Raw genomic sequence first — 23431 nt, 5'->3', positions numbered from 1 at the left:
TGCCCTGATTCCAAAGACATAGACATCCACATATCTGCTTAGTTGGTATCAGATACTTTTAAAAGCACTGCTGTACTTGGATCTGGGCTCTACATGCTCTTGCAGCCTTTCTAGCAAGCCCATATAGACTGTGGTAGCTTTAACTAGCATTATACAATTTGTTTCTCAAAATCCCAGGAGGATCAGGGCTGCAGATCAGCAGAGGGAAAGGGCAGTTGCTGGAATCTTGCAGACTGGTGCGTCTCAAGGAAGTCACGTGGTAAAAATTGGTGTTTCCTGGTGATCAACACAGGTTCAACTCCAGGTGACTGGGAGTGACTGGAAATGGTATCTTGTTGCTTAGTCAGAAGAGGATGCCTGAAACTGTGCCTGTAAGACAGCCATGCCATAGTTGTCCTCTGCTCTGAAAGGCTGAGCTACAGAGTAGAGGCGAGTGCGGACCTTAAAGCCGCGGTTCCATTGTCCCGCGAGGGTTGTGGCCGGCTGCAAGGGAAGCATACCTGTGTGAATGTTCCCCAAAGGGGGGGTGTCGGTCACAAGGGGGCTGGAAGGAAAGGGATGTCCTTTTGAGTTCAGGGACTGGTAAGCCTTCCAGACCGCGACCAGTGAAGGTCCGTTTAATTTTTCTGTGGCATCTGTAGTTTGAGAGCCCGCCGTTAAAGGAACCCCCACGGGACGGTCCCCCGCTGGAACAGTAGGTTAACAGCACCGAGTTTTTAAACTCGGGATTTTAGGTCTAATTTGTGTGGTGACCCATGATTTCTCTGTTGCGTTAAGGATGAGGTCGTATTTTAGTAAAAATCAGGAAGATCTCTTGTGGGAAGCCTCTGTGGAGGGGGCTTCCGAGATCCCAAGGGGAAGCTCCTTGGGATGGTTGTTGGTAAGAGTGTCCGGTGAGGAGAGGGAAATAAAAGGAAAGGATGATTTATTTCTGTGTGGAAGAGTGAGGAGGGAAGGAGACAGAGAAACATGTAATTTGGCCAGTGTTTGGCATGTTCGAGTCATGGACTTGCCAGGCTCTGTGTAGGTATGTCAAGAACAAGGAGAAAAGGGAATTAGATGAGTCTATGTATGTACAAAGGTTTGGGAAGGAAAGGAAGTAAGATCAAATCTGATATGGCCTTTGTTTGGTACATTTGATGAATAGGATTGTGAGGCTCTGTGCATATAAGTAAAAACTGAGAAAATAAACAAGCCAGATGAATTGGAATATGTTCTGTTGTGGAATAGGGCACGAATTATGATGTATCTTGAGGAAAGGGACGCGAGAAGGAAGCAGGATTCCTGGAGGAGCCCCTCCTCTCCCTGCTCGGTGGTCACCGTTTTGTCTGTCCCTGCCCCCACTCCTTCCTCGGGATCCATGCAGGATCCAACCTCGTCCTCAGCACCCTCGGCGGCGGCGTTAGCACAGCCATCCGAAAACCATGCATAGCCTTGAGCTCTGCGGCTGCCCCAAAAACCCTCTCTCGCCTGATCCACACAGGATCCAACCTCGGCCACCGATGCAAACTTTTAGGGAAAAAGAAAAGAAGGGTAAGAAAAAGGAGGGAGGGAAGAATAGATTCAATAGTCATACACCGGTTGGAGCTCTGGCTGGCACTTGGACCCTTGAAAAAGGTGCAAGGGAACCCGAGAGAGGTTCGGGGTGTGACAGCGGGTACGTTAGCAAAAGTAGTCCGAGCGAAAACAGGGGGAAAAAGAAACCTTCCCACGAAAAAGAAGAGTATTTTTCCTGCACATTGTACGGAAAACAACTACAACAACCATTAGAGGGAATGAAAAGGGGAACCGGTAAGAAAGGATGTCCATTTATGTTAGACAGAGGAGCGAAATGGGACATATTGTAACAAAAGGTGAATTGGGATGCATTGGAAAATAAATGGTGGTGTTGGAGGGGGAGGAGAGTTCACGCGAGTCGGCTAAGGGAGGAAAAGACAGAAAAAAGGATTAAAGAAGTAATTTTTCTCACTCTCTCTTCTCTCTGGTGGTGGTAGACCTTTTATTTTGAACTGAATACACTTGAAATCCCTAGAATTGATTACTTAATTTTAAAGAAATTGGTTTTTTTTTTCCCCTCTGGAGGGGATCAGTGGAACATTTTTTTGTATCTTATTGGGATGATCTTAGGGATCCCTGAATGCAACAATTAAATATAATATCTCAGCCTTGGGAAAAGTTTTTTTTGGCTAGTGAAAAGAACAGGGCATATGCCTTTATTAATATTCAGCTCTTTATTAAAGTGATCAGCTCATTATTAAAGTCATCAGCAGGATTGCAGAGTCCGATCGGAGTTTTCCACACTGCTGCAGCCATCCTAAGGAGCAGGTGCTGTCCCAGTTCATCATTCCTCTGCAAGCAGTAGATGCCGAGTCCTTGTTCCCATAGGAACGGCTAGGAGTTCTCTCTGGTAAACCATCAGGAGGCAGGGCGGATGAGCAGTCTGCTGCAGGGGTGCAGAGTCAGCTCTTTACCCTCAGGGAAACCTTCGAGAGTTCCCCATTCTCTGCCTAAGTCACTTCGGCTGGCTGGTTCCCATTCCATCCAAACTCCTCATAGGTCATGGTGAATCTTCAAACCAGGTCAGGGGGTGCATCCAGGGCACTATCTAATTCTCCTCTGACTCCTCTAGCTTCTTGTCTTGGGGTGCAGTTGCCCTAAAAAAAACCCCCAGGATCCACCAGGGTGGTTTTATTTGCATATACACATGCATAGGCATTTGTCCTGGTCATAGTCGAGGTTACTCCTGCTGAATGAGGTAGTTACAAAGGACAATAGGGCTATCTAGGCGTGGGCAGCTTCTTTTCACATTTCAATTAGGTAGGGAAAAGTTGCCAGGCAACTTTTCTTCAGGGTAGCTCCCCTCCCTACTCAGACTGACTGGGGTGTGGGGGTTAAACAGGAAAAACCCCTTAGGACAGGGATAGCCCAGCCTTTTTTTCTTTTTTTTTTTTTTTTTTGACCGGGAAACTTGTTCATAACAGCTAGCACGGGGAAAAGGGAATTACACCCCCACGAAAAAGGGACAGGAGCAGCAGCATGGCGAGTTTAGTTCCTTGTTGCCAGGCAACGGTGAGTGGCGGCAGCGAGCGAGGAGGGAGGGGGCAGGCTCTGAGCGGCAGCAGCAGCCACGGGGCAGGGCGCAGCGGGGCAGGCAGCGTTCCCCCTCTCTGTCCATGGCAGCACAGGGCTGCTCAGGGCAGATGAACGCATCCCTTTGGCGCAGCGCAGGGGTAGCTGTGTAGGGGTCCAAAAAAAAAGCAGTATTGAAGGGCAAGAACAGATAAAATAATTTTGTCCTGGTTTAGGACAAAATTAGGGGAAAATCCTCACAACTCCCTCCCCCACCACCGGGTTCGGGAGGAATTTCCTCAGAGGAAAAGTGGAAAAAACTTGTTTATTAAGAAACAACAAAAAAAACCCACTCCCCAACACAAGAAAAACAGTCCGAGATGACAACAAGTGTTTTCACCAGTCCAAGAGAGGGTGAGCAGTCTCTGCTGGGGAGGGTGCCAAAGCTTCTCTCAGGTGCAGACTCCGGGGGGTTTTCCCTTGATGTTCCCGAATCAGGGCCCGAAGCAGGTCCGATGTCTTCAGGGAAGGGGAGGAAGGAAACAAGGGCCCGAAGCAGGTCCGATGTCTTCAGGGAAGGGGAAGAAGGAAAGAAGGGGAAAAACAAAAGCAGAAAAATGGCAAAAAGCAAGCAAATAAAAGCAGAAAGCAAGAGAGCAAAGCCAGCAAAGCAGCCTAAAGCTAGCAGCAAGCAAGCCAAAACCAAGCAGCAGGGGGAGGGGCTCAGCTATAGACAAAACAAACTGAGAACATGGGAACAGAAACACATGATTTGGGATACAAAGCATGAAAATGTCCTGTCACCCCAGGACATTCCACCCCTTATCCCATATCGTGAACATGTTACTGAACACAATGAAAAAACTTTCTTCTCACTTGCTCAAACCTTCCACACTTACACATTTCCTTCCATCTTACTTGCTCAGACCTTTGACACTTTCACGTTTCCTTCTGTCTCATATCCGTATGATCTAAAGTACAGATAATGGTGGTAACACTCAGCAAACAATATCATCCCACAATCACCCTGAGGTACACAACGGGTTGTCCCATCTTTCTGCATTATCCACCAGGTATAACCTGGTCCTTGAGCAAAGACAATCCCACGAATGGGTTTGCCTGTACTCAAGGCAGGATTAATCCATACTGTCTTCCCCAACAAACCTCTGACATGGGCCACTGGGACTTTATCTCCATCTACTATATTAAGGGACTCCGACTGGGCAGGACCTGCTCGGTTGGTGGAACCTCGAGTGTTAACTAACCAGGTGGCTCTTGCTAAATGCTGCTCCCAGTTCTTGAAAGACCCCCCACCCAGTGCTTTCAAAGTGGTTTTTAACAATCCATCGTACCTCTCCACTTTACCTGCAGCTGGTGCATGGTAGGGGATGTGGTACACCCACTCAATGCCATGTTCCCTAGCCCAGGTGTTAATAAGATTATTTTTAAAATGAGTCCCATTGTCTGACTCAATCCTCTCAGGAGTACCATGCCTCCAAAGGACCTGCTTTTCAAGGCCCAGGATGGTGTTGCGGGCTGTAGCATGAGACACGGGGTAGGTTTCCAACCATCCCGTGGTGGCTTCTACCATGGTTAGTACATGGCGCTTGCCTTGGCGGGTTTGAGGCAGTGTGATGTAATCAATCTTCCAGGCCTCCCCATACTTGTACTTGGACCACTGCCCCCCATACCAGAGGGGCTTCACCCGCTTAGCCTGTTTAATGGCAGCACATGTCTCACAGTCATGAATAACCTGAGAAATGCTATCCATGGTTAGATCCACCCCTTGGTCTTGTGCCCACTTATAGGTGGCATCTCTACCCTGGTGGCCTGAGGCATCATGGGCCCATTGTACTAGGAACAGCTCTCCCTTGTGCTCCCAGTCAAGATCTATCTTCAACTCCTCTATCTTTGCAGCCTGATCTACCTGCTGATTGTTCTGCTGCTCCTCATTAGCTCTGCTTCTAGGGACATGGGCATCTACATGGCGAACCTTCACAGGTAGTTTCTCTAACCGGGTAGCAATGTCTTTCCATTCTTCAGCAGCCCAAATTGGTTTTCCTCTGTGCTGCCAGTTCGCCTCCTTCCATCTCTTCAGCCATCCCCACAGAGCATTGGCTACCATCCAGGAATCAGTATAAAGGTAAAGTTTTGGCCACTTCTCTGCTTCAGCAATGTCCAGGGCCAACTGAACGGCTTTGAGCTCTGCGAGTTGACTCGATCCACCTTCTCCTTCGATAGCTTGTGCAACTTGTCGTGTGGGGCTCCATACGGCTGCTTTCCACTTCCGGTTCATCCCCACAAGGCGACAGGAACCATCAGTAAAAAGAGGATAGCGTGTCTTCTGCGGGCAGTTGGTTATATGGTGGAGCTTCTTCAGCACTGGTCACTTGCTCTTCTCCCTCTTCATCAGTGAGACTGAAGCTTTCACCCTCAGGCCAATTTGTAATTACCTCCAGAATCCCAGGACGATTTAGTTTCCCAATTTGGGCATGCTGTGTAATGAGGGCAATCCACTTGCTCCATGTAGCATTGGTGGCATGGTGGGTGGAGGGAACCTTTCCTCTAAACATCCACCCCAGCACGGGTAGTCGAGGTGCCAGGAAGAGTTGTACCTCGGTACCAATCACTTCTGAAGCAGCTTGGACTCCTTCATACGCGGCCAAGATTTCTTTCTCTGTTGGGGTGTAGTTGGCTTCAGACCCTCTGTAGCTCCGACTCCAGAATCCCAGTGGTCGGCCTCGGGTCTCACCAGGCACCTTCTGCCAAAGGCTCCAGGACAGGCCATGGTTCCCGGCTGCAGAGTAGAGCATGTTCTTCACATCTGGTCTTGTCCTGACTGGGCCAAGGGCTACTGCATGAGCGATCTCCTGCTTGATCTGGGCAAAGGCTTGCTGCTGTTAAGGGCCCCAATAGAAATCATTCTTCTTACGGGTAACCAAGTAAAGAGGGCTCACAATCTGACTATATTCAGGAATGTGCATCCTCCAGAAACCTATAGCACCTAAGAAAGCTTGTGTTTCCTTCTTGTTGGTTGGTGGGGACATAGCTCTGATTTTGTTGATGACATCAGTAGGAATCTGGCACCGTCCATCTTGCCACTTCACTCCCAGGAACTGGATCTCCCGAGCAGGTCCCTTAACTTTACTTTTCTTAATGGCAAAGCCAGCTTCCAGGAGAATTTGGATGATTTTCTCTCCTTTCTCAAACACTTCTGCTGCTGTGTTTCCCCACACAATGATATCATCAATGTATTGTAAATGTTCTGGAGCCTCACCCTTTTCTAGCGTAGTCTGGATCAGTCCATGGCAGATGGTAGGACTGTGCTTCCACCCCTGCGGCAGTCGGTTCCAGGTGTACTGCACGCCCCTCCAGGTGAAAGCAAACTGAGGCCTGCATTCTGCAGCCAGAGGAATGAAGAAAAACGCATTAGCGATGTCGATTGTGGCATACCACTTTGCTGCCTTGGACTCCAGCTCGTACTGGAGTTCCAGCATGTCCGGCACAGCGGGGCTCAGCGGTGGAGTCACTTCATTCAAAGCACGGTAATCCATGGTCAATCTCCATTCTCCTTCAGATTTACGCACAGGCCAGATGGGACTGTTGAAGGGTGAGTGGGTTTTACTAACCACCCCTTGGCTCTCTAACTCTCGAATCATCTTGTGAATGGGGATCACAGCATCTCGATTCGTTCGATACTGCCGGCGATGCACCATCAAGATGGCAACAGGTACTCATTGCTCTTCTACCTTCAGGAGTCCTACTGCAGATGGGTTCTCTAATAATCCAGGCAAGGTGTTCAATTTCTTAATGCCCTCTGCCTCCACGGCAGCTATTCCAAAAGCCCATCTGAACCCCTTAGGGTCTTTGTAATAGCCATTCCTGAGATAGTCCATGCCCAGAATATACGGAGCCTCTGGGCCAGTCACAATCGGATGTTCCTGCCACTCCTTCCCGGTCAGGCTCACCTTGGCTTCTAAATGAGTCAATTCTTGTGATCCCCCTGTCACACCGGCAATGGAAATAGGTTCTGCTCCCTCATGTTCCGATGGCATTAGGGTACACTGAGAACCGGTATCAACCAAAGCTTTATATTTCTGTGGCTCTGATGTGCCAGGCCATAGAACCCATACTGTCCAAAAAACTCGGTTTTCCTTAACCTCTACCTGGCTAGAGGCAGGGCCCTTCTAAGCCTGGTTATCCTTCTTTCCTGAGACATATGTCTTGGAGGTTCCTTCAAGGGGATCGGACAAGTCATCATCATCATTATGCCTGACAGTTCGACTACGGGCAACTGGAGCTGCTTCCCTTTTCTTACCTTCCTTCAATTCACGCACCCATTGTGCCAGAGCAGCAGTAGGCTTCCCATCCCATCTCCTCATGTTTTCTCCAGACTCACGTAGGAAGAACCACAACTCAGCTCGTGGGGTGTACCTTCTCTCCCCAACAAGGGAACGTCTACGTTGGCTACTAGGGCCTCTAATTTGTACAGCCAAGATTTGGAGGAGGTCCTCCTTAATCTCTTCCCTGAGTTTCTTACGACTTTCCTCTATTTTGTCTTCTAATTTCTGCAGTCGTGTTTCCACAGCTGCAATTCTGGCATGAGTCGGGCCATGTACAGCATCTGCATATGCCCGAAGCTTCTTTGCCATATTGAGCACAGTCTCATATATCTCATCCCGCTTCATTATTGCTAGAGCAGAAGCGTATTCAGGTGGCCCAAGGCGCACAAGTTTCCTCCACATTACAGGTGTGCATGGTACGAAGTCCGGATTCCTAGTTGTTATGTCATCCGAAAAAATGATCTCTACCACTGCCATCTCCCTCAGGTGTTGGATCCCCTGTTCTATGGTCTTCCACCGTGTCTGCTGAATGTAGAGGTCATCTGCACACAGGTATCTTTGTGCTACACTGTCCAGGACCCGTTCCCAGAGGCTGTGAGGGCTAGCCCTCCTCATCATGCCTTGGTCGATGACAGGATCATGTGACAGGGATCCTAAATGCCTCGCTTCAGTGCCATCCAGAATGGTAGCCTCCCCTGCCGCATCCCAAAGGCGGACTAGCCAACTAATTATAGATTCATCGGGCTGTCGCCTATAATCCTTTCTTAGGCCTCGAAAGTCCTTCAGGGAGAAGGAATCAATATTGGCTCCGGAATCTGTGCCAATTGGGGTGGTCTCTGATGTTGGTGATGGTCCTTCTCTTGGATCATCATCATCCTCCACCCTTCGGTCAGTCTTGCTTTTGCACTTTCCACCTTTTGTATTTGCAGCAACAGCCATTGTTTGGGGATTACTCTCTGGTTTAGCTACTGGCCTGGAGCCTGGGATGTTTGCTGCAGCCTGAGTGACTGGGATAGTAACTAATTTATCTCCCTGTTCCCTTTCCTCTATCTGCTGCCCTACAGTATCTAGCAGGGTGCGATAAGCATGTGCCAGGGCCCAGCTCACTGCAATGATCCTTTCCTCCTTAGTGTTACCATGGCACCTCTCTTTCAGATACTTTACCACCTCAGCTGGGTTCTGAATTTATTCAGATGGAAAGTCCCAGACTACAGGATCAGAAAACTCCTTTAAAATTCGGCCCATATCCTCCCATTTCCCACACCACTCAGAATCCTTCACCCTTGGTTTTACTCCTAAATCAGGAGTCTCACCAGCCCCTCTAGAAATCTCAGCCTTCATCTTATATAAACTGCAGACAGTATAAAGAAAGCTTACTAAATTAAATGCCAGAACGATGGTGTCCTTGGCGGTCAGGGAGAACCAAACATTTCTAATAGAGATGTAAACAATTCGGAGGAGAAGAAGGAAAGCAAAGGCTGAAAAGCCTCCTCCCCTGCTTCTCCCCTAACAAACTGAGTACACAGCCACAACCATGAACCATGAACCAATAACAACATTTTTATAAACCTCTTGCAAATCATCACAACCAAGCCCAGCCTGATAAATATTCTGGTTAGTGTCCAACTGCTACAAAAGCTATGCATTAGGGACAATACCGGAGCTATTTCTGGATAAGAAAATAACCCTAGGGACCACAAAGGTATTAAAACTTCAAAGAACCCTAATGACCAGAAACAGAGGCAGGCTTTCACTCCAAATGACATTATACCTTCAAAAAGAGACATACCAATATGCCCACAAAACAACAGAAACCAAAATATTATTAGAATAAAGTTTTTTCCACTTTGTATGGTTGATCCCCTCCCCCGTACGGGCCACCAAAAATGTTTGTCCTGGTTTAGGACAAAATTAGGGGAAAATCCTCATAACTCCCTCCCCCACCACCGGGTTTGGGAGGAATTTCCTCAGAGGAAAAGTGGAAAAAACTTGTTTATTAAGAAACAACAAAAAAAACCCCACTCCCCAACACAAGAAAAACAATCCGAGATGACAACGAGTGTTTTCACCAGTCCAAGAGAGGGTGAGCAGTCTCTGCTGGGGAGGGTGCCAAAGCTTCTCTCAGGTGCAGACTCCGGGGGGTTTTCCCTTGATGTTCCCGAATCAGGGCCCGAAGCAGGTCCGATGTCTTCAGGGAAGGGGAGGAAGGAAAGAAGGGGAAAAAACAAAAGCAGAAAAATGGCAAAAAGCAAGCAAAAAAAAAGCAGAAAGCAAGAGAGCAAAGCCAGCAAAGCAGCCTAAAGCTAGCAGCAAGCAAGCCAAAAACAAGCAGCCGGGGGAGGGGCTCAGCTATAGACAAAACAAACTGAGAACATGGGAACAGAAACACACGATTTGGGATACAAAGCATGAAAATTTCCTGTCACCCCAGGACAATGGGAAAAAAAAGAACCAAGAATAAAACTGATTTACTAGAAAGGATATTAGGAGGTTTTTTTAAAGGCTGTGGCTAGGCTGTGTGTTTTTGTGTGTATTTGGATTCTGACACGGACTGGATAGAATTAGTAGAACCCGAGAATATAGGAAAAATTAAAAAGGAATATTGGTCTAAGCCCCTGGTTTTAGCCTTTGGGTTATCTGTGGATGGTAGCAAGTGTTCAATACCTGGAGTGATAAATAAAAATTAAGAAGAGGTCGGGAAATTAGTGGAACTAGAATAAATAAATTATTGGGTTTTGGAAGCCAAGGTTAGTAGGTGATTCACAGATGCTAAGTTGCTAAACATATTTGGTTTTTGTGGGGAATAGGGAAGAGATGTAACACTGGTTGAAGGTAGTGAGATTGTTAAAAAGAAGGTGACCAGGCTTAGAGGATGCGGAACAAAAAAGCAAGCAAGGAATGTTTTTGAAGATAGTCCAGTATAATTTTTATCTGCTTAATAGGAACCATTTGCTGTGATTTCACGGTGTTAGTAGCTAAAAGCTTTGTTTTTCCTGCAGTCTGTTATGAACAAGCTTCCCAGATGGGAGGGGCTGGGCTGCCCCTGTCCTGGCCCCGTGGAGGACGGTCGGCCAGTCCCCCCGGGGAAAGCGCAGAGCACGCATTGGCATGTTAAAAGAGCTCTGGGAGTGCAGCCCCCTTCCTCCCAATTTGTGCCTTCACCCAGCCTTTTGGAGGAATGGGGGTTTTTCCTGGTTGTAACCCCCACACCCTAGCAAGTTTGAAGACAGAGGGAAGCTGCCCCGAAGAGAAAGGCAGCATTCTTCTACCTCATTAAAATGTGAAAAGGAGCGACTCCGGCCTTGATGGCCCAGCCATTGTTTGCTGTAACTACCTCTTCCAGCCGGGATACCTCTGCTTCGACCAGGACCAATGCATATGCATTTTTATATGCAAATAAAACTGCCCCTGTGAATCCTGGGAGAGGTTTTTTTTTGAGAAACTGCACCCCAAGACCAGAAGCTAGATGTGTCAGAGGAGAATTAGATAGTGTCCTAGCTGAGCAAGAAGTAGATGCACCCCCTAGCCTGGTTTGAAGATTCACCATAACCTATAAGGAGCTTAGATACAATGGGAACTGGCTAGCTGAAGTGACTTGGTCAGAGAATGGGAAATTCTCAAAGCTTTTCCCTGAGGGCAAAGAGCTGACTGCCACTGCTCTGCCTTCTGATGGTTGCCCAGAGAGAACTCCCAGCTGTTTCTATGGGAACAAGAACTCAGCATCCACTGGGACAGCACCTGCTCCTTTGGATGGCTGCAGCAGCGTAGAAAACTCCGATCGGACCCTGCAATCCTGCTGATGACTTTAATAATGAGTTGATCACTTTAATAAAGAGCTGAATATTAATAAAGGCATATGCCCTGTTCTTTTCACAGTCCTTAATCTGTTTGTTTAATGTATTCTGTCCGATGGGAACACTGGTTTTATTTCTGATTACTGATTTCTCATGAGAAAATAGTTAATGCTATTCTTTTGATATTATGCCTTCTTTCCCTGCCCCTCGCCTTGGAGAATGCAAACCTTAAGATTGTTTTTATACCTGTATTTAAAAGATGGGGGGTGATTAATTTCTGTTAAGCAGCTCCTGTGTTACATGTATTGGATATGGTAAATATTTGTTTACAGTCTTTTAAACCATGTATTTAAGTTTTAGTGAAACAAAAGGATGGACATGTGAGGTTAAGTTAGTCTTAAACTATAAATGTGGGAAGTGTCTGAGGCTGTGCCATTTCTATAATAGTCATGTAATATATGTATACTAACTGTGGAAAACCAAACATAATGTTGCTGCTAGTGTTATGTGCACCTTTTTGTTCTTATCACATCTGGATGCTTGGTTTATTTGAGAGGTCAAGATACTCCATATGCTGTAAAGGAGTAAGTTCTGTCATTTGTGGTATCATTTCTTTTGCTTTTCTATGCCTTGTTAAAATATCCCCCAGGATTATGGTTGATGTCTTAAATTTAATCTCGTTTAAATACTAATCTTACTTAGGTGGCTCTTCTCCATTAGAATCATATTACCTGGAGCTAGTTTGTGGGATCTAAGGTTGTTTTAGTGTTTATTGTTTACTCGTTGTGCAAAAATCCATGTACAGGTGGGTACTTTCAGATGTATCTATAGTATATATATACAAAAGTGTTGTTTATCTGTATTATCCTAAACCTTATTTAATAATGGGTAGAATCCCTTCCTGTTTTCAGGCATCCACAGGGATGTGGGACCCTGTGTGGGTCCCTTTTCTGGCACCCTCAAGGCTGGTCAAGGATCATGGCCAGGGTTTGGTTTTGTTTTCTTTTTCCCTGCAGTAGTATAAAAAGAGGTTTTGGATTGTGTGTTGAGTCTGAAGCATTTATGGGTAATGTGGAGCTCCTGCCTCCAAGAGTAGCAGATGCTGAACCCCAAATTACCTGTTTTTGCACATGCTTTAACTGGATAGCTGTAATAGCTTTATACTATTAAGAAATACCCTATCCTGAGGGTGTTCTAATCAAACATCTGATGAAATTTGTCTTTTCTATCTGGAAATGATTCTACTAATGCACACAAATATGGTCAACTACTGTAATTCCAACAATTTTTAATTGTCTTGAAGGTAGTGGAAATCCTAGCTGCTTATGTGGACACTTTTTACCTAGTGCTGTATAAATCAAAGATCAGTTTTCTGTCTCACTTCAGATCAGTTATAATACTGTCCTACAAAGACTTTTCCCCACCATGTTCTCAAAGTGGAGAACATAACTGTTATGAGTTACAGCTTGTTCAGAACAATCATGGGTTCAATTTAAGGGAGTACTTTATGAAGTTTCTAGCTGTGGTATTGTAACTGGAAGGTTATTGTGATGAAGTTCCCCTTTCCTCCCTTCTATTGTTTTTTTTGTCAATTTACTGATCTAGGGACAAAACTGTTTTTGTGTAAAAATGAATGTGTAAATGTACTACTAGAAAACTCATTTTAATATATAATATAATATAATATAATATAATATAATATAATATAATATAATATAATATAATATAATATAATATAATATAATATAATATAATATAATATAATATAATATAATATAATATAATATAATATAATATAATATAATATAATATAATATAATATAATATAATATAATATAATATAATATAATATAATATAATATAATATAATATAATATATTCAGATTGTCTGAATAATAGCCATAACAGGCATTTCCTTCTGTAAAGCATTTCTGTAGACTTTTTTTAAAGTACTGTACATATTTAAATTTACATTGTGCATAGATTCTTAATTGGTAGTTTTAATTTAAGTCTAGTTATGATAAACTGCAAAATTCTGGTTTGTATATGATTGAATACATTTTGTTAAAATATGTTTTTATCCCTATATTATTTTGCTATTTATGATAGGAAGTAGGCTCAGGTTTTGGCCATTCATTTCTTTTCTGTCCACAACAGCCACAAAAATGTGAACAAAGGTGTGGTTTTTTTAACCCCTCAGTTGGAGGGTTCCCTTGTTGTGCTCCTTTTTACAACAGGTGCCATTGTGAGGATACCTAAGAAGAGGTGAACCCATGATAAGGAAGAAGAATCACATCCCCAGGAGGCCGGAAGACCGAACTACACCTCTGAGGCAGATGGCAGAGGAGGCTTCAGTTCGCTGCCCAGAGCTAGGGTGTCTCTGCAATCCCTATATAAATGGGGGCGGAGACCATTGGGGTTGTGCCAAAGGTGTTCTGAGGAAGAACAGATTTTGACTATGCAGTTCTTAGACAGTGCCACTCGTCTGGGGTTGATAGAACCAGATTCTCCTGGGTGGTATTCAATATATAAAAGGGCGTTGAAGGGCAAGCTGGATTTGGAAGGACCAGGTGATGGCTAATGAGTGCCGGCGGACAAACAAAGTGCCTTGTGTGGCGGATTATCTCGGTGGGGGGCCTTTAAAAGGAGATATGCCGCTCGAACCACACCGAGGATCCGAGCAGAAAACCCCTGCTGTCGCGAAGATGATGGATTACCATGTTGTTTGGCAGCAACCCAACAGACGATGGCATAGACAGAGGGGCACATCTGTGGATCACTCTAGTGAGTCTGAGCCAAGCTGTGTGCCTGGTGAGGGGCCAGCTCCATAAAAACATGGCTTGGCCTAAGGCCACCCCCACTCTAAACAAACTAAATACCCAAGCTCCACACATGCAGAAGGTAATGAACTGTCCCTTTAAGAGCACTCAGGGCCATGGGAATTGAGAAAAATCAGAAATCAAAAAGGTAAAAACAGACACTATCCAGGAACCGCTGGTCAGATGTTTTTCCTCTCAAGGGAAAGTTTTTCCAAAAGAAGGTATACAAAGGGGAAGATATACGGAGGAAGGGGGCATCGAGGAAAGAAATAGTTAAAAGTCTATTTAGAAAACTTAGACTAAGAGATTGCTGGGGGATAATGTGAACACGAATTAAATGGTTAATATATAAAAAGAGGGGGGAATTGTGAAAAATATGGGATGTTAATTCGTGTTCTTATGGGTTATGGCATGTTAGAAATTATAAAAATCACTGTATATATGTTATATGAGAATACAAGTTTCAGTCTGCCTTGAAAATTCGCTGAGACAAAAAGCAGGCACCACCCTGGAATTTAACATTCAGAAAGGAGACAAAGGATTTACGGAAAACCCGCCATCTCCTTGGCATCAGGAGAGGACACATTAAGATAAGCTATCAGTCTTCCCCTCCCTGGATGACAGAGTCGTCAGATCATTATCTTCAGCCATCAAAACACCCTCATCCAAGCACCGGAACACCACCATCAGAGGACCATCATCATCAACATCTCTGGAGATGAACTTTTACTATTCATGAACTTTGGTGTCTATTCACTCATGAGAAACTAAAAATTAACACCTTGCAGCAGAGGAGAAACTCTTTTCAGCTAAGCCAGAGACGACTATGAATTCGAATAACTAGTTTGGAAACAAAAGGACTATGAGGAAATTTTTGCCAGAGGCGGAATAAAGTGTATAAAAACTAAGCCCCGAACAAGGCCAATTCGTGAACTCAGGGGGGACGGCAGTTGGCCAGATACTGCGTCCGTTCACCCTTGATGATTCCTGGGTAAATCGTCAAGTATCTCCGCTGCGGGTGGTTTTGCTGAAATTCTGTAATTCGATCCTGTTTAATAAATTAAAAATTATATTTTAATTGGATTATTGTATTGGCATTTATAACACTAACTCATAAACTAGTTTCAAACATTCAGACCCCTTTTCTATAGTCTGTTGTGAGCAGTTTTGTGCTGAGAGCAACAACTTTTTTTTAACTGTTTTTTGGGGGGGGGTTTTTTGTTGGTTTTTTTTTAATGCTGGTTTCCAATTAAGCTAGTTCTTCCTTTGGAAGGTGGCTTGACATCCATAAGAAATCTGTAGAGTAAATCAGAGATCCATTTTCAGCCAGAGGCTCAAATGACTTCGAAGTTCAGCTATGTTATTACATTCAAGTTACATGACCCAGCCCATATAAAAGACACTTCAAACTTAAAAAGCAGTGGGCATTCATTCAGGGCATCATGGCAAGGTTTGCAAGCTGAGCCATGGCATTATTCCAATTTAGTTATGTTGTTTTGCATTCTTAAATAAGGACACTTTCCACTGCCTTTGGAGGCACTGCACGATTTTCAGCTGCACAGTGTCAAGATGCCCAGTATCAGAGGAGACTTCTGTCAATAATTTATTCATTATACAGATTTTTTTTCTAGTGTAAACATATTTAGTTAGACTTTCCATTTGTTCAGCTTTTCTGTATCTCACAGGTCCAGGAGACTTTTAGAAAGTGTATTCAGGGGCTAAACTTCTGAATTGCATCCTGATTTCCCTATGACTCAGCATTATCAGTGGAGCAGCTATAAACTAGCAGGACAGCTGACCTTCAGTCTTCTGAAACATTCAAATTTTACCTTGAAAGAATTTCCTGGGTGTGGTACTCCAGTGTCATAGCAGGAGAACTTAATATATCTAGATCTCTCCTTGCTTGATTTCTTCTACACACATCTTCTCTTCACAGGAAACATATCAAAGTCCTTTTTTACTCCCACAATGTACACTTACATTTAGCACATGCAGGCCTAAATCTTTTGAAAATAAATATTCTGAAAAGCCCTAACTTTTGGGCTTTTGAGAGGTATCCTATTCTTGTTAAGCATAAAGGATCTACATAAATAATAGGGAACTTCAAGAAAAAAGAGATTCTATCTCTGATGCACACATTATCTGGACTCAGGAGGCAGAGATGAATCCTCTTTTACTTAAGGTGTGTAAAGATCCAGGTGTGTTTGTAAAGCAGCAAAGAAAGCCAGGGAGGCACCTGTTGCACAGTCTGGTGGCTGCAGTGTCTTCAGACTGGAGTGTCTTCAGGAGATGGCTGTATGAAACAGCAGCAGGGAAGAAGGTATTCTCAGCTCCCCAGAAAAACCTGCTATTTCTCAAAATATTTTCCTTTTTCATGCAGTGAGAACTCTGTCCCTGGGCAGTGGCTGTGGGTACCGGGAGGCAGCAGGATACTTGGAACAAACTTCTTGAGAGTCTGGCATGAGCTCCTGAGAATCATTTTCTGTGCCATGCAGAAGGGTGTAACTGCTTATCAGTTCTTCCTCTTGACTTCAATGTCCACTGTTCTACTTGTAATTAATCTTGCGGTCTGGATGATATATGGACCATGCTGTTTCCCTACCTGCTTTGGGGTTGGCGTATTCAAACCGCTCAAGTTATTATTTTGTGATTCAAAACTCCTGATTAATTACTGGGGGCTCCATTGTGTCTATAGAAGATAGTTCCATATCACACTTACATGAGAATCAAAGTACTGCTGGGTTTCTTTAAAAAAACCTGACACCTTTTGAAATTCCAGTTGTTTCAGCTATTAACAAATGTATATTCTGTGTTCTAGACAGCAGAACTGTCTGTAGTTGTATTACAGGCTTGCTTTTCACTGGTGAGCAGATGTTTGTACCTCTTCAGCTTGAGGAAATACACTGATAATGTTTTAGAGAACATTGTTCTGACCCTCCTTGGGCTAATTTTGCATAGTGCTGTGTGAACGTAACAACTTTCTAGAGGAACAAAACACCACTCTGCCACATTTGGTCACTGAGGTAGAACTCCAAACATGCTTTGCAGTCCCATTTGTGGTTTTTCAGCACACACGTGGCTTTTGGTACAAACCACTGCTTGTAATGAGCTCTCCAGAGATTTCTTGCACCCTTGAGCTCTTCAGTCATGCCCTATCGACTTGGTTTTTTTTTCTGTTTGTCTTGGTTTGGAAAGACAGGTATCTGTCAGGGGAAACTGGAGTTTCCCTTGGAATGGAGAATATAAAAACTCCCTCCCTCCAAATTATTACAATTAGGAGCTTTCAGGAAAAAATATGGGAATAGGAATAACAGTTCTTTACTAGGAATATATAAAAAAAATACAAATGCAGTAGTACAAAAAACAAACAAGCAAACAAACAAAAGTCCTAGAAAACCCTGACAGTCAGAGATACGACCTGACACCCTGTTGTCAGGGTGTTGGAAGCAGTCCAAATAAGTCCTCCTGGAGTAACAGATGTTGTTCTGTGAAGTAGAGATGATTCTATAGAGAAAAAAAAAAGGGTCCAGTGCTGGCGAGATGGGTCTGGTCTTCCTCCAAGGATTCAGTGGAAAACCAGCTGCATTAGTGTTTAGGATTGCAGGTTTTATGCTGGTGGAAAGGCTTTGGCTCCTCCCACTGAGTGGAGCATCTCACAATGGAATGAAGTAATGTTGTTAGTCATGTGAGATGCCTTAAATGGCCCATTCACAGCTGATGTCCCTCAGAGGAGGATGGGTGCAGGAGGAGGATGGGTGCAGGAGGAGAGAAGAACAATACCTCCCAACAGGTTTCAACAGATGAAAATAGAATACACATTTTTGGTTACATTTTTCAACCCAAGACACTATTGCTGATCTTTCTCTTAATCTGTGAGTGCTTCACAGTTGGGAGTAGAGTTGGGAACTGCCTGGACAGTCCAGCAAAGTGCTAGGGTGTTGCTCGGAATGCAATAATCAACTACACAGAGGCAGAGGTCTTCAGTGAAAGCTGCTCTCTACCGAGAAAAAGAGAGCCAGCCTGTTTATTTCTTTCTTTTTATAATTTTGTGGGTCTGAAAGTACATTGGCTCTTGGGGTTACTACCCCTTCACTCTACTGGCTATGCCAGCTGTCAACCAACATTGTTTTCAGGCTGGAAATATGTAAGCAAAGGACAGTGAACAAAAACAAGAAAGGTTGTTTATGTTCTAAAGCGTGAGAAAGTGAAAGATTGACCCTTAATATTGCAACAGTAGTTAAAGAACTGACTCTATCTTACAAGCAAGTAGAAGGCTTTAAAAAATCTCAGAAAAACCAGGGCAACACTAGGGAAAGGGAAAGGTCAATGAGCTTAAATCCTTGCTGTGCAAACTTGGTGGTTCATGTCAGAACAGTGTCCTTTCACTGTATCCAGAGACACACAGTCCCTTTGCCTGCAGGGTGTATACCACTACATAGCTGCAACTGCATGACGTTTCTGTCTTCACTTTCCTCCTAGCAGAATGTTGTATATTATATCAATGGTAAAATGTGAAGGCAGGAGATGATATTACTAAAACAAATATTCTCCTTTGTTTTTCTTTCTAAAATTATGCAGGAAGTGATGTCACTAATTGCAAGAAGGAAGTGGAAAACAGCAACACTTATGAGCCTATGTTAGGCTCAGAAACTCCACCAGCCATGGGTAAGTCATGTTGTTTGACAGCTTTGTTGGTACTGGTCAGATGAATGTATCCTGCTGTGTCAAATGAATGAGTTCATGGACAGAGAGGGGAAGTTACTCTAGCACTTTTAATTTCCACATGTTACTGCAACTTCCAGAGAGGGCAGATGTCCTAAAAGGAGAAGGAAGTTGAGGGATTCAGTTAGGATAATAAAGTTCTTGCTCAGTGAGAGAGACCTTAGTGCAACCACTCCTCCTTTTAAACTCTGGACATTTGTGATCTCCACTCCGAACCTAGAAAACTGCTGAATTCTTCAAGCTCTCAGAGAAGAATCTTCATAAAAGGGGAGGCACTGCCTACAGGTGCAGTCAAGTCCTGTGTGGAGGCACAGATTTTGATAACAAAAAGTTGACATTTTGCAGCTTGATGTTCCTACTTCCAAGCATAGATTGGTGACAAGCCTGTTGATGATCTCTGTGGTTGTATGCATTCCCCTTGAAAACTGCAAAGTTGCTTGTTTGCATTTACCAATGGCATATATTTTGCATATATCTTACAGTATCATGGATCTATGAAACTAAATTTAATCCTCTTTTTATCTTGTTGACAATTTTATTTTTTCAACTGTCTCATACATATGAAAAGGATGTTTCTTACTTGTTAAGTTCAAACTGGTTGCTTTAGCACATAGAGGTAGATGATAGACCTGTGCAAAAATGGGCTTGCTTTGATAAAATTTTCCCTGTCTCTGTGACATTGTATGTGGGAACACCTCAGAGTGAATATCTGGAAAAAGAGCACAAATTGTACCACATTAGCCAGGTAAATGCCCTAACCTCCCATTTGAATCAGTGATGAAAGGCAGGCATCACCAAAGGAAAACTCAGAATGGAAACCTACCTCAAGGGCTTGGTAAAGTCTGCTGATAGATTGTGTATTTTACTCTGTTACATTACTGAGGTTGACTACTAATATTTTGATACTGTACGTAGTGATTAAAATGTACATTTTCATGTCCCTCCACATTGTTCTTGGTCTGTGGGTCACTAGAGACAGAAGAGCTCTGTTTCCACAAGTCTACAGTCATGTCTCCCATGGACAATGTCTATTTCATTTTAGAGAGATTCAAATTAGCACCCAAATCCCATTGTACAAAAAGCAGTAACACAGATGTATGAGCCACAACTTTAATTTGCAAAGTGTTGCTGCTTTGAAAGTCAGGTAACAGAAATTCTGGAGGCAGGGAAAATGTGTGTGATTTCATTCTAACAGCTGCTCTAGAAAAGTTTAACATTGCACACACAAAGATGGTGTCTATCAGAGTAGCCAGATACAATGAAATCTTCCACTGTTGATTTAGTAAATATTTAAAAACCTCTTCACTGATGGTATGAATTTGACAGCTTTCCTGCTGTATCAGTTCATAAAAGTTTTATTAGCCATTGTGTTACTTCTGTAGGAATCCTTGAAAGAAGAAATTCTTCCAGATGGCAGTTTTCAAATGAAATAATGCTTTCTTTAATATTAAAAGCCAAACAGAACTCAAGAGATCAATATGCAATTGGATCGAGATGCCAATAAGAAGTCGAGGTCAATGCAGAAAAGAAGGATGAGCCAAAAGACAGCAGAGAGGAGACAGAATATGAATGGGGAATTGCATTTTATTTAAATGGTATGCTCTGTCTCGCCCCTCCAAAATGTATGGTTTATCCCAAGTCTGTAACCTCCCCTGCAGTATCATGTATCTGTAATCCCATTGGCCCGAGAATCAATCTGCGCCCACTTTGAATCTCCCTGTTAAAAGTGCAGAGGGAGGCAGCTCGTCCTCTTGCTCTGGAGGCCCCTGGAGGCTCTGCCCCTCTCCCCTTCCCGCTCTCCTTCCCTGTCTCCCCCTCCTTCCCCCCTCTCCCTCAGAAACCATGCTGCCTTCCCTGGATCGGACTCTAAATAAATCTTTATCTAATCAGCACCTCACCAGCTGTCTGAAGTCTCCTTGCCTGTCTGCATAGAAATACCAGCCAACATAGGGCCTGGGGGGCCCCCCGGAGACCCCCCGGGGGGAACCCCCCAAATCCACCCTGCAACATATAAAAATGAAGAAGAGGAGGATTCATACAGCCTTCACAACAGTCCTGGAAGTTTGTATGCCAGTTTATGGGATGAGCTCAAAGAGAGCAGGAGAGATTGCTTTTTCTGCAAGAGGCCACCCCCTCCTCCCTCTCAAAATCTGCCCGGCATCCAAAGACAGGATGATCTGCATAACTCAACACAAGGTTGCAATCTTGGGAGGAAAATAATCCTGGATAAAAACATGTGCAAGGGCAGACAACGTACTGCTGTAGAGATTGCTTTGATCACCTCTAGCAGTAGCTGGGCAGGACGGCCCTGATGCTACAAAGCAAGCTTGTGCATATGCGGCCCTAATTCTGCAAAACAACCTTTGCTGCATCAAAATATTCATGATCAGGTTTGTCAGGAAATACTGTGGTATGGGCTGCTGCGTTCAGCTTTTCCTCACTCCACCTATCTCAAAGAGCTGCCAAATAGTACATGGTGCACTGGATTTACAAGAGAGGCTTGAAACAAAGATGAAGCCTGTATTTTTGTCAACTTGACTTCATTATTTACCATTTTAAAACATTAAATACTATTGTGATTTAAAATACAAATTTTTAATAATATTTAATATACAGCTTGAAGTTTCACAGGTAGGATTAATAGAAAGTGAGCATGCAGAGAGATGTAACAGTATCTTACTACATTTTAGCCAATATTGTAGTTACTTAGAAGTAAAAAGTTATATTGCCGATTGAAAAGAAAGGCAGAAATTCTGGCAAATGCTTCGCCTTTTTTTTTTCCTTTTTCTAATACATCTGCCCCAGTGTAAGAATCTAAAATTTTGTGTTGTGGTTTGATTAAAGTGACGAGAAACTGAAAGTAGTATTGCATCTGTTTCAGAAGGGATGATCATCAATTTTTCTCATTGGGAAAAACAAGTATGCAAAATAATTCAAGCTTAAAATACCAGTTTTAAATAGTTGCATAGGGGGGAAAAAACCCCCTTCTTATTTGTCACAGACACTGCTGATAATTGTGCACACAAATCACTTTCAGTTTCTCCACAGCTTATTACTGTTAGGTCTGTTTTCAAACATGGTGTAACCTATTAGAGTCTTAAATTATCATCACCAAGGACTCTGACGTTCACATAATTAGGCAGAAATAGCTTGCTATAGGTAGGGTTTTATCCTGTGTTCTGCTGTGCAGGAAATAAATGGCTATAGGTAGAAAGTCATAGGTGAATTATAAGAGAAAAAGGGGCAGAATAAAATTAACATTAAAGGTGTGTTCTGCCTTCCACAAAACACTCAACTGCATGTTGAGTATAAATGAGGGATGTGTGTATAAATGAAGGATCAGTTTTGGCACACAGGATTTGTTGGTGTAGTGTTGGGGGTTAGATTTGTTTTTTTTCTCTTCTCACAGAATTTTTTCCCATAAGTTTCCAAGAAGCCTTAATGACTACTTAGAACAAAAAGGAGTACTTGAGGGATATGGCAGCACAAGGCTACACCTATTGTTTTGAGTCCCTGGGAGTGTCCCTCAGAGGGGAGAGATGATGAGCTTTGGGAAAGGCAAAAAGACAGAGCTGGGGGAGGGGAAGGCACTCTTGCTCTCAGCACCGAGGAGGACGGTCAGGCTGCCCTCTGCCTCTGTCTCGTCCTGGGAAATCTATCGTCATCTGCTCCTGTACCCGGGAATCCTGAGCTCGCTTTCTCCAGCCTCTCCCCCCACCGCCGCTGCTTCTTTGGAGCTTTGAGGTCCCCCCTCCCTACTCTGTAGCCCTGCACTGCCCAGCCCTGCCGGGACACCCCTGCTGCTCCAGCCACCAGCGCAGAGCTCCTCATCCACTGGCCCAGGACTTTCTACCCTTCCCAGTTCGGCCTCTCGGAGTCCTGCAGGGGCACCGAGATCAGACTGCCCTGGGCTTTTGTAAAAGAAAGCCCTCAAGGTTCTTGGTTCTGTTTATTATTGATGCTGTAGTTGTTGTTTGTTTGTCGTTTTGTCATATATACTAGTAAAGAACTGTTATTCCTACCCCCATACCTCTGTCTGAAAGCTCCTTTAATTTTTCTTAATTGGAATAATTTGGAGGGAGGGGATTAGAATTCTCCATCTCTAGGGAGGTCCTGCCCCTTCCTAGCAGATATTTGTCTTTCAAACCAAGACATGTAGGTTTGTTATAAATGCCTGTCTTGGAAGAGTTCTTATATGGCTACATCACCACAGTAATGTGACCCTCTGCCAAACGCTCTCTGTCTTCATGTGGGTACCAGCAGAGAAAGTTTCCTGGTGTCCTGTGCCAACTCCTGTGCTGGTAAAGCGGAGTTCATCTAAAAATGCTCCTGTGGGAATAGTTCATTTAAAACATGCTCTGAATTATTCTGTGTTTAGCTGTGGTTTCATCACTGGGGAATGGGGTATCAGGATTCCTCTAGATGAGGATGATGCTTACTTTGAAAGAGAAGCTGTAATGAGTTAGTGCTACATATTTTCAGCCAGCTGCTTGCTTTTACAAGTTGCTATGGAGTAACTCGAAGGCAAGTCCCCTCTTCTTCAAGTTTGTGTTTTGGCAGTGGCCTGAAAGTGCCCCCTGTGGGAGTAGAAAGAAAGAATGTCCTACAGAGAAAAAACAGAACTTATATAGTGACCTGGAAACAAAATATTATTCATATTATACATGGCAGAAGTATTGACACC

At 43.8% G+C, this 23431-nt stretch overlaps 1 pseudogene; it reads left to right on the top strand.

The window, feature by feature from the left end:
• Positions 1-23431, top strand: part of LOC134565044 (B-cell scaffold protein with ankyrin repeats-like) — a 198661-nt pseudogene that overhangs the window by 156279 nt on the left and 18951 nt on the right.

This window comes from Prinia subflava, assembly GCF_021018805.1.
Source record: "Prinia subflava isolate CZ2003 ecotype Zambia chromosome W unlocalized genomic scaffold, Cam_Psub_1.2 scaffold_32_NEW, whole genome shotgun sequence".
Lineage (NCBI taxonomy): Eukaryota > Metazoa > Chordata > Aves > Passeriformes > Cisticolidae > Prinia > Prinia subflava.
The sequence above is the reverse complement of the archived record's forward strand: the minus strand, read 5'-3'. Positions and strand labels throughout refer to the sequence as shown.